Consider the following 11,581-nt stretch of genomic DNA (forward strand, 5'->3'; position numbering starts at 1 on the left):
CCTCCCCCCCTCCCCAACCCCACCCCCCCCAAACCCACCCCCCAAAATCAACCCGGCAGGTCCCAAAGCCCCCCGAAACGGGGGGACACGGAGGGGGCCCCGCGCCCCCCGTATGTACAGCGGGGGCGGGGGTGAAGGTGGGGGCGGGGGGGGCACTGGTTTGGGGGTGCTGGGGGCACTGGGGGAGGGGGCCGGGGGGGCGCCGAGCCCGGGCTGGGGGGGCTGGGGGGGTCCGGACCCAGTCTGGGGGGACACTGGCCCAGTTTGGGGGGACACTGGCCCAGTTTGGGGGGGCTGAGGTGGCACCGACCCCACTTGGGGGGGCTGGGAGGGGGGATTGCCCCAGTTTGGGTCACTGGTGCGGGGTCACTGGTTTGGGGGGTCACTGTTCCAGTTGGGGTCACTGGTTTGGGGTCACTGTCCCGGTTTGGGGTCACTGGTTTGGGGTCACTGTCCCAGTTTGAGGTCACTGGTTTGGGGTCACTGTCCCGGTTTGGGGTCACTGGTTTCGGGTCACTGTCCCAGTTTGGATCACTGGGGTCACTGGTTTGGGGTCACTGTCATAGTCTGGGGTCACTGAGGTCACTGGTTTGGGGTCATTGGTCTGGGGTCACTGTCCCAGTTTGGATCACTGGGGTCACTGGTTTGGGGTCACTGTTTTGGGGTCACTGTCCCAGTTTGGGGTCACTGGTTTGGGGTCACTGGTCTGGGGTCACTGTCCCAGTTTGGGGTCACTGGTTTGGGGTCACTGGTCTGGGGTCACTGTCCCAGTTTGGGGTCACTGGTTTGGGGTCACTGGGGTCACTGGTTTAGGGTCACTGTTTTGGGGTCACTGTCCCAGTTTGGGGTCACTGGTTTGGGATCACTGTCCCAGTCTGGGGTCACTGGGGTCACTGGTTTGGGGTCACTGTCCCGGTTTGGGGTCACTGGTTTGGGGTCACTGGTTTGGGGTCACTGTCCCAGTTTGGGGTCACTGGTTTGGGGTCACTGTCCCAGTTTGGGGTCACTGGGGTCACTGGTTTGGGGTCACTGTCCCAGTTTGAGGTCACTGGTTTGGGGTCACTGGTTTGGGGTCACTGTCCCAGTTTGGGGTCACTGGGGTCACTGGTTTGGGGTCACTGTCCCAGTTTGAGGTCACTGGTTTGGGGTCACTGTCCCGGTTTGGGGTCACTGGTTTGGGGTAACTGTCCCAGTTTGGGGTCACTGGTTTGGGGTCACTGGTTTGGGGTCACTGTCCCAGTTTGGGGTCACTGGTTTGGGGGCCTGGGCGGCTCCGGGCTGGACCTGACCCCGGTTTGGCTGGTGGGGGCCGGCACCCCCCGGATTTGGGATTTTTTTGGGATTTTTGGGGGGATGGGCAGAGCCGGAGCCGCGTGTCCATGTGTCCATGTCCATGTGTCCATGTGTCCGTGTGTCCGTGTGTCCGTGTCCATGTCCTTGTGTCCGTGTGTCCGTGTCCCTGTCCCTGCTCCGGCCGCTCCCGGTGTCCCCCGGGCTGGGCTGGTTTGGAGTTCCCAGGAATTCCCAGGATCGGTCACTGTCCCCATCCGGCTCCTGGTGGGGACAATCCCGGAGCGGGGACAATCCCGGAGCGGGGACAATCCCGGAGCGGGGACAATCGCAGAGTGGGGACAATCCCGGGGTCAGGACATCCCGGGGCTGAGGCGTCCCATGGTCGGGGCGTTCCGGGATCGGATCATTCCAATGTCGGAGCATCTGATGGAACGTTCCGGTGTCGGATCATCCCGGTGTCGGATCATCCCGGTGTCGGAACATCCCGGTGCTGGATCCCTCTGACCTGGGAGCACCCCAATCCTGGACCCTCCCAGTGCCGGGGTATCCCGGTGCCGGAGCGTTCTTGGATCCGAGCGTCCCGCTGTGGGACATTCCCAGTGCTGGAGCATCCCACCCTTCCGTGGGATCGTCATCCCAGGGTCAGAGCATCCCCAGGGCGGAACATTCCGGGATGGGAGCTTCCTGCTGTCGGAGCATCCTGGTCCCAGGGCGCACCAGTGCCGGAATGTCCCAGTGCCGGAATATCCCAGTGCCGGAACATCCCAGTGCCGGAACATCCCAGTGCCCGTCCATCCCAGTGCCCATCCATCCCAGTGCCGGAACATCCCAGTGTTGGAATATCCCAGTGCCAGAATATCCCAGTGCCGGAACATCCCAGTGCCCGTCCATCCCAGTGCCCATCCATCCCAATGCCAGAACATCCCAGTGTTGGAATATCCCAGTGCCAGAATATCCCAGTGCCGGAACATCCCAGTGCCTGTCCATCTCAGTGCTGGAATATCCCAGTGCTGGAACATCCCAGTGCCGGAATATCCCAGTGCCGGAACATCCCAGTGCCCGTCCATCCCGGTGCCCGTCCATCCCAGTGCCGGAACATCCCAGTGCCTGTCCATCCCGGTGCCCGTCCATCCCGGTGCCGGAGCGTTCCTGGATCCAAGTGTCCCGATGTGGGACACTCCCAGTGCGGCTCCATCCCGGTGATGGATCATCCCAGTCCCGGGACATCCCAGCGCCACTTTACCCCAGTGATGGAACAACCCAGGACCAGTCCAGCCCAGTAAAGGAGCATCCCTGGACTGGTCCATCCCAGCACCCGCCTATCCCAATGCCAATCCATCCCAGTGCCAGTCTATCCCAGCGCCAGTTTATCCCAGTAATGGAGCATCCCAATCCCAGTCCAGCCCAGTCCCAGTCCATCCTGGTACCAATCCATCCCAGTGCCAGTTTATCCCGGTAATGGAGCATCCCAATACTGGTGCATCCCAGTCCCAGTTTGTCCCGGTTTATCCCAGTCCCAGTTCATCCCAGTCCCGGTTTATCCCAGTCCCAGTTTATCCCAGTCCCGGTTTATCCCAGTCCTGGTTTATCCCGGTTTATCCCAGTCCCGGTTTATCCCGGTTTATCCCGGTTTATCCCGGTTCATCCCAGTTCATCCCAGTCCCGCCCGTCCCGAGGGGAAGCCGAGGCAGCGCGGGGGCGGAGCGGGTGGCAGTGGCAGTGTTGGGGTCCCGCTGCGCCCCGGGGAGGATTTGGGGGGGGGATGGGGGGGGGCGTGTCCCCCCTTTGGGACCCCCCGGGACCCCCCCGGGACCCCCCCCCAGTTTGGAGCTGCTTTTGGTCCTGTTTGGTGAGAAAAGCCCCAAGGAGGGTCCCGGGGGGGGGGGGGGTGTTGGGTCCTTTTGGGGACCCCCCAGGGTGGGCACGACCCCCCCAAAAACCGGAGCGGGGTGGGGGGGCGCTGGCACCCTGCACTGGGCTGGACTGGGCCGGACTGGGCCGGACTGGGCCGGACTGGGCCGGACTGGGCTGGACTGGGGGGCTCGGATGGGGCCTGGAGGGGGGGTCCATCCTTCCTGAGCGTGGGGGGGTCTGGGGTCCCCCCCCCAGCAGGACCGAGCCCCCCCCCGGGCACCGCTGGGGGTGGGGGGAGGGGGCTGCTCTGCAATGGGGGCGGGGGGCACCCAAAGGTGCTGCTCCGGAGCCTCCGGACCTGGGGAGGGAAAATTTGGGGATGGGGGGGGGGGAGGGGGGGTTAAACGGAGTTCGGGGGGCACTTCCAGCCCCTCCCCCCCCAAACCCTGGGGCGCCCCAAATCCCGACGGGAACATCCCAACCCGGGGGTCCTGAGGGGCTCCAGGGGGTTCCCAGCCCGGGGGGTTCTCGGGGGGATCCCAAGGTGGCTCCCAGGTCCTGGGGGGGTCTCTGGGGGTCCTGGGGTGGGGGGAGGAGGGGCTGGAAGGTCCCAGGGGGGCTCCCAGAGAGATCCCAGGAGGGTCCCTGAGCTGGGGGGGGTCCCAGGGGTGTTCCCAGCTCTGCGGGGATCCCTGGGGAGGTCCCAGGGTGTTCCTCGGGGGCTCTCAGGGGTCCCGGGGCTGTCCCAGACTGTCCCAGACTGTCCCAGGCTGTCCCGGGGTGTCCCGGGGTGTCCCAGGGTGTCCCAGACTGTCCCAGGGCTGTCCCAGGCTGTCCCAGACTGTCCCAGACTGTCCCAGGCTGTCCCGGGGTGTCCCAGACTGTCCCAGGCTGTCCCAGACTGTCCCAGGCTGTCCCGGGGTGTCCCAGGCTGTCCCAGGCTGTCCCGGGGTGTCCCGGGGTGCCCCAGGTGTCCCAGGGTGTCCCAGACTGTCCCAGGGTGTCTCAGACTGTCCCAGGGGTGTCCCAGACTGTCCCAGGCTGTCCCGGGGTGTCCCAGGAGTGTCCCAGACTGTCCCAGGGCTGTCCCAGGCTGTCCCAGGGGTGTCCCAGGGGTGTCCCAGACTGTCCCAGGCTGTCCCAGGCTGTCCCAGGGGTGTCCCAGGGGTGTCCCAGACTGTCCCAGGCTGTCCCGGGGCTGGCGGGGCCCTCACCAGGCTCAGTAGGGCCGGTTGGCGTCTTTGGGCCTCTTGAGCTGCACCTTGAGCCGCTTCATCCCGATCTGGAAACCGTTCATGGCCTGGATGGCGGCCTGGGCGCTGGCGGGGTTGTCAAAGCTCACAAAGCCTGGGGACACGGGGACACGGGGACAGTGGGGACACAGGGACATGGGGACACGGGGACACGGGGGCAGGGGGACACGGGGACACGGGGACAGCGGGGACATGGGGACACGGGGACAGCGGGGACATGGGGACAGTGGGGACACAGGGACATGGGGACACGGGGACACGGGGGCAGGGGGACACGGGGACATGGGGACATGGGGACAGCGGGGACACGGGGACATGGGGACACGGGGACACAGGGACATGGGGACACGGGGACACGGGGGCAGGGGGACACGGGGGCATGGGGACAGCGAGGACACGGGGACACGGGGACACGGGGACATGGGGACACGGGGACACGGGGACACGGGGACATGGGGACACGGGGACAGCGGGGACATGGGGACACGGGGACACGGGGGCAGGGGGACACGGGGGCATGGGGACAGCGAGGACACGGGGACACGGGGACACGGGGACATGGGGACACGGGGACACGGGGACAGCGGGGACACGGGGACACGGGGACACGGGGACATGGGGACACGGGGACACGGGGACAGCGAGGACACGGGGACACGGGGACACGGGGGCATGGGGACAGCGAGGACACGGGGACACGGGGACACGGGGACATGGGGACACGGGGACACGGGGACATGGGGACAGCGGGGACACGGGGACACGGGGACAGCGGGGACACGGGGACAGCGGGGACATGGGGACAGTGGGGACACGGGGACACGGGGACATGGGGACAGCGAGGACACGGGGACACGGGGACACGGGGACACGGGGACATGGGGACATCAGGGGATATGAGGGACATGAGGGACATCGGGGACGTGGGTACATCATGGAGGACATGCAGGACATGCAGGAAGGGGGGACATGAGGGATTTGGGGCCGTGGGGGACATGGGGACATCATTGGGACATGGGGGACGTTGGAACATGGGGACATGAGGGACAGAAGGGGGCAATGGGGACATTTGGGGCAGGGGACAGAGGGGACATTGGGGACATCGGGGACATCAGGTCATGGTGTCCCTGGCCGCGATGTCCCCAAGGGCTGATCACGGCGCTCCCAGCCCCGTCACTGCTGTCCCTCCTTGTCCCCCCGTCTCCCATCGCCCACATCCCCTGCTCCATATCCCAGGTTCCCCAGTGTCCCCATATCCCAGTGTCCCCAGTGTCCCCAGTGTCCCCAGATCCCCTATCCCATTATTCCCAGTATCCCCGATGTCCCCAATGTCCCCAATATCCCTGTGTCCCTGATGTTCCCACTGTCCCCATTATCCCTGCTGCCCCCTGTCCCCACTGTCCCTAATGTCCTGTCTGGTGTCCCCAATATTCCTGCTGTCCCCAATATCCCCAATGTCCCTGCTGTCCCATCACCTATCCCGTGTCCCCATGTCCCCATGTCCCTGTCCCTGTGTCCCCGTGTCCCTATCCGTGTCCCTCTGTCCCTGTCCCCCTGTCCATGTCCCCCTGTCCCCGTGTCCCCGTGTCCCCGTGTCCCTGTCCCCGTGCCCCCATGGCCCCGTGTCCCCTTGTCCCCCTGTCCATGTCCCCCTGTCCCCGTGTCCTGGTGTCCCTGTCCCCCTGTCCCCATGTCTGTGTCCCCCTGTCCCTGTCCCTGTCCCCGCGTCCCCTGTCCCCACTGTCCCCAATGTCCCACTGTCCCCATGTCCCTGTCACTGTGTCCCACTGTCCTCATGCCCCCCTGTCCCCACTGTCTCCATGTCCCCATGTCCCTGTCCCCCTGTCCCTGTCCCCTGTTCTCCTGTCCCTGTGTCCCCACTGTCCCCATGTCCCTGTCCCCGTGTCCCTGTCCATGCCCCGTGTCCCCGTGTCCCCGTGTCCCCCTGTCCCCGTCCCTGTCCCCGTGTCCCCATGTCCCCGTGTCCCCCCGTCCCTGTCCCCGTGTCCCTACCGAAGCACTTGCTCTGGTTGGTGGCCCTGTCCACGAAGACCTTGGCGGAGATGACGTTGCCGAAGGGGAGGAACATCTGCAGGATCTCGGTGTCGGCGAACTCCTGGGGCAGGTGGTAGATGAAGATGTTACAGCCCTCGGGGCCTGCGGAGGGAGCGGGGTCACACCTGGGGCTGCGCCCCACAGCGCCGCCCCGCGGCGGGACCCCAAAGTACAACCTGGGACCCCGAACAGCGCCGCCCCGCGGCGGGACCCCAAAGTACAACCTGGGACCCCGAACAGCGCCGCCCCGCGGCGGGACCCCAAAGTACAACCTGGGACCCCAAAACTGAACTCGGGACCCCAAAATACAACCTGGGACCCCAAAATACAACCTGGGACCCCAAAACTGAACTCGGGACCCCAAAATACAACCTGGGACCCCAAAATACAACCTGGGACCCCCGAACAGCGCCGCCCCGCGGTGGGACCCCAAAGTACAACCTGGGACCCCAAAACTGAACTCGGGACCCCAAAATACAACCTGGGACCCCAAAATACAACCTGGGACCCCAAAACTGAACTCGGGACCCCAAAATACAACCTGGGACCCCAAAATACAACCTGGGACCCCAAAACTGAACTCGGGACCCCAAAATACAACCTGGGACCCCAAACAGCGCCGCCCCGCGGCGGGACCCCAAAACTTGACCCGGGACCCCAAAACTGAACCCAGGACCCTATACCAACACCCGGGACCCCAAAATACAACCTGGGACCCCAAAACCCAGCCTGGGACACCAAAACTGAGCCCGGGACCCCAAAATACAACCTGGGACCCCGAACAGCGCCGCCCCGCGGCGGGACCCCAAAGTACAACCTGGGACCCCGAAACTGAACTCGGGACCCCAAAATACAACCTGGGACCCCAAAATACAACCTGGGACCCCAAAACCCAGCCTGGGACACCAAAACTGAACCCGGGACCCCAAAATACAACCTGGGACCCCAAAACCCAGCCTGGGACACCAAAACTGAGCCCGGGACCCCAAAATACAACCTGGGACCCCCAAACAGCGCCGCCCCGCGGCGGGGACCCCAAAACTGAGCCCGGGACCCCAAAACTGAACCCGGGATCCCGAAATACAACCTAGGACCCCAAAACTGAACCCGGGATCCCAAAACAGGTCCTGTGAACTCAAAACTGATACCCAGGACCCCAAAACCCAACGCGGGACCCGAGAACCCGACCTGGGACCCCAAAACCTGACTCGCGACCCCAAAACCGACCCTGAGACCCCAAACCTGTCCCTGCACCCCAAACTTGTCCCTGTGACCCCAAACACGGCCCCGCAGCCCCCCATGACACCCCAAATTCCAGGGGGTGACCCCAAATACCCCTAGGGCCCCTCCAGCCCCTCCAATTCCCTGGGACACCCCAAAGCCCCTCCCGGGGGGGTCCCAGGAGGGTCCTGGGGGGTCTCCGGGGTTTAGGGGGTCCGGGGGTCCCATGGGGGAGGTTGAGGGGTCTGGGGGGGTCCCGGGGAGGTTTCAAGGGGGGGGTTGGGGTTTTGGGGGTCCCAGTGTGTTTGGGGGGGTCCCGGGGGGTCTCAGGAGGGTCCCAGGGGCATTTCAGGGGTCACAGGGGTTTTTGGGGGGGTCCTGGGGAGGTCTCAGGGGTCCCGGGACTTCTCTGGGGTCTGGGAGGGGAGGGGTTGGGGGTATCTCGGGGGTCTCGGGATGTTTCAGGGCTCCCCGGAGGGTTTTGGGGATTCCGGGGAATCTCGGGGCTTCTGGGGGGATCCCGGGGGGGTCTCGGGGTGTTGGGGGGGGTGCCGAGGGGGTGCCGGGGGGTTTTGGGGGGTGCCGGGGGGTTTTGGGGGGTCCTGGGGGGTCTCACCTTCGCGCTGCTGCTGCTGCGGGGGGGGGCGGGGGGGCGAGCAGGGGTCCCGGGGGGGCGAAGGCCGGGCTCACCAGCCCGTAGGCGGCCGGGTACGCGGCTGGGGACACGGGGACACGGGGACACGGGGTCACGGGGTCACCCCGGTGCCACCAGGGCCCCCACAACACCCCCAGCAGCCTCCCAGTTCCTTCCAGTCCCTCCCAGTGACCCCCAGTCCCATCAAGAACTTCCCCACTGCCCTTCGCAGTTCCCCCCAGTGACCCCCAGTGCCCCCCCGTGCCCTCCAGGGACCCCCCGTGCCCCCCAGTGCCCCCCCGTGCCCTCCAGTGCCCCCCAGTGCCCCCCCGTGCCCCCCCGGGACCCCCCGTACCCCCCAGTGCCCCCCAGTGCCCCCCGTACCCCCCAGTGCCCCCCAGTGCCCCCCAGTGCCCCCCGTGCCCCCCAGTGCCCCCCAGTGCCCCCCAGTGACCCCAGTAGCACACAACCCCCTCCCAGTGCCCCCCAGTGCCCCATAATCCCCTCCCAGTGCCCTCCCAGTTTCCCCCCAGTGCCTCCCAGTACCCCACAACAACCCCCCAGTCCCCCCCACTCTCCCCGCTCCCCCCAGTTCCCCACTCCCCCCACTCCCCCATCCCCCCCCCAGTCCCCCCAGTCCCCCCAGTACCCACCAGTGTAGTGCTGCATGCCGGCGTACGCCTGCTGCAGGGGGTCCCCGGGGGCCGCGGGGCTCTGGGCTGGGGGCACAGGGGGGGTTAGGGGGGGGGTGGGGGGCTCGGGGGGGCGCGGGGGGGGGTCGGGGGGGGCTCGGGGGGCACCTGGGAACGGGGGGACCCCCCCGGCGTAGACGGCGTCGGGGGCGGGGGGCCCCGCGGGCTGCGCGGGCACCGGGCTGTAGCCGTTGACGCTCAGCGGGGCCGCAAGGGCCGGGACGGGGGTGGCCGCCATGGCCGGGGGCGTGCTGGTTCCTGGGGACAGCGGGGACACCGCGGGGTCACCCGGGGGTCACCGCCGCGGGTCAGCCCGGGGACAACCACGGGACACCGCGGGGACACCGCAGGGTCACCCGGGGGTCACAGCCAGGTGACCCCCACGTCACCCATGGGACACTGCAGGGACACCGCAGGGACACCAGGGGGACACCCCCAGGTCACCACCAGGACACCTCGGGGTCACCAGGACTGTGACCCCCAGGGGCCCGACTCTGACGGAGGGTGGGGAACCCCCCCACGGGTCCGGTGGGGTTTGAGTGTCCCTGTCCCGTCTGCGGTGTCCCCATCCCACCCATGGTGTCCCCATCCCGCCCATGGTGTCCCCATCCCACCCATGGTGTCCCCATCCCATCCCTGGTGTCCCCATCCCACCCATGGTGTCCCCATCCCATCCCTGGTGTCCCCATCCCACCCATGGTGTCACCATCCCATCCCTGGTGTCCCCATCCCACCCATGGTGTCCCCATCCCGCCCATGGTGTCCCCATCCCACCCATGGTGTCCCCATCCCGCCCATGGTGTCCCCATCCCACCCATGGTGTCCCCATCCCGCCCATGGTGTCACCATCCCACCCATGGTGTCCCCATCCCGCCCATGGTGTCCGTATCCATGATGTCCCCTCCATATGCCATGTCACATCCCTGGTGTCCCATCCAAGGTGTCCCTCCTTTTCCTTTGTCCCGCCCCTGGTGTCCCCCTGTATCCCAGGTCCTGTCCATGGTGTCCCCACCCCGGCTGCCCCAATTCCCAGGTGCCACCACACCCCCACATCTCCCATATCCCCCATTCCCAGTGTCCCTTGTCCCCCGTTCCAGGTGTCCCCATGTCCCCCTCCTTAGTGCCCGCATCCCCAGTGTCACCTGTTCCAGGTGTCCCTGTGTCCCATGTCCCCTTCCCGATGTCCCCAGCCCCACTGTCCCCAGCCCCAGTGCCCCTCTCTGGTGTCCCCATCCCCAGTGTCCCCCATCCCAGGTGCCCCCTGGTGTCCCACCCGTGGTGTCCCCACGGCACCTGGATGTCCCCAGCCACGATGTCCCCAACATTCGTCATGTCCCCAACTCCACTGCTCCCCATCCCTGGTGACCCTCCCCAGTACCCTCAACTCCCAGTGTCCCCATCCGTGGTGTCCCTATTCCCACTGTCCCCATTCCCACTGTCCCCATTCCCAGTGTCCCCATCCCCTGGTGACCGATCCCAGTGTCCCCATTCCCATGTCCCAGTCCCACTGCCACCTCTCCCCAGTGTCCCCTCCCTAGTGTCCCTTCCCCGGTGTCCCCATCCCTGGTGACCCCATTCCCAGTGTCCCCATCCCTGGTGTCCCTCCCCATTGTCCTCATCCCTGCCGCCCCTCACCCCCGATACTCCAATTCCCATGTCCCCACCCCCGTGTACCCCGTGCCCCCATCCCCATGTCCTCATCCCAGTCCCCACGTCCCCCACTCCCCTCTGTCCCCTCTCTCCCCACTGTCCCACTGTCCCCTCTGTCCCCCTGTCCCCACTGTCCCCTCTATCCCCATTGTCCCCTCCGTCCCCTCCATCCCCCTGTCCCTGTCCCTGTCCCGGTTACCTGAGGACGGTGGCAGGGGGGTGGCGATGATCCCGTTGGGGTTGACGGTGCCCATGTGCTGCATCTGCACGGCCATGGTGGCCATGGGGCTGAGGTAGGCCGAGTGCGCGGCCACCAGGGCGGCCTGCTGCTGCATCAGCTGTGGGGACACGCGTGTCACCGCTGACACCACTGCCACCACCCCCCAGAGTGCCCCACAGTGCCACCAGGGCGGCCTGCTGCTGCATCAGCTGTGGGGACACGTGTGTCACCGCTGTCACCACTGCCACCACCCCCCAGAGTGCCCCCAGTGCCACCAGGGCGGCCTGCTGCTGCATCAGCTGTGGGGACACGCGTGTCACCGCTGTCACCACTGCCACCACCCCCCCAGTGTCACCAACACCACTGCCATAGTGCCACCAGGGTGGCCTGCTGCTGCATCAGCTGTGGGGACACGCGTGTCACCGCTGTCACCACTGCCACCACTGCCCCAGGGAGCCCACCCCAGTGCCACCAACCCCCCGGGATATGGGACCATGGATGTCACCCCAGTGCCCATCACCCTCACCCGTCCCAGGCTGGATTTGGGGGATCCCACCTCTTTCCCCTTGATCCCCCAAGTGTCCCCCGTGCCCCCAATGTCCCGTGTCTCCACTGTCCCCACTGTCCCCAGTGCCCCCAGTGCCCCCAGTGTCCCCAGTGTCCCCACTGTCCCCGGTGTCCCCAGTGTCCCCACTGTCCCCAGTGTCCC

General features: G+C 66.6%; 1 pseudogene; it reads right to left on the reverse strand.

Moving 5' to 3' along the window:
• Window positions 1–33: 33 nt before the first annotated feature.
• On the reverse strand, window positions 34–10,994 carry LOC136304595 (CUGBP Elav-like family member 3; annotated as a pseudogene).
• Between the last annotated feature and the right edge of the window lie 587 nt (window positions 10,995–11,581).

This window comes from Chamaea fasciata, unplaced genomic scaffold (genome assembly GCF_029207755.1).
Source record: "Chamaea fasciata isolate MVZ Bird 193981 ecotype frontalis unplaced genomic scaffold, bChaFas1.0.hap1 SCAF_126, whole genome shotgun sequence".
Lineage (NCBI taxonomy): Eukaryota > Metazoa > Chordata > Aves > Passeriformes > Sylviidae > Chamaea > Chamaea fasciata.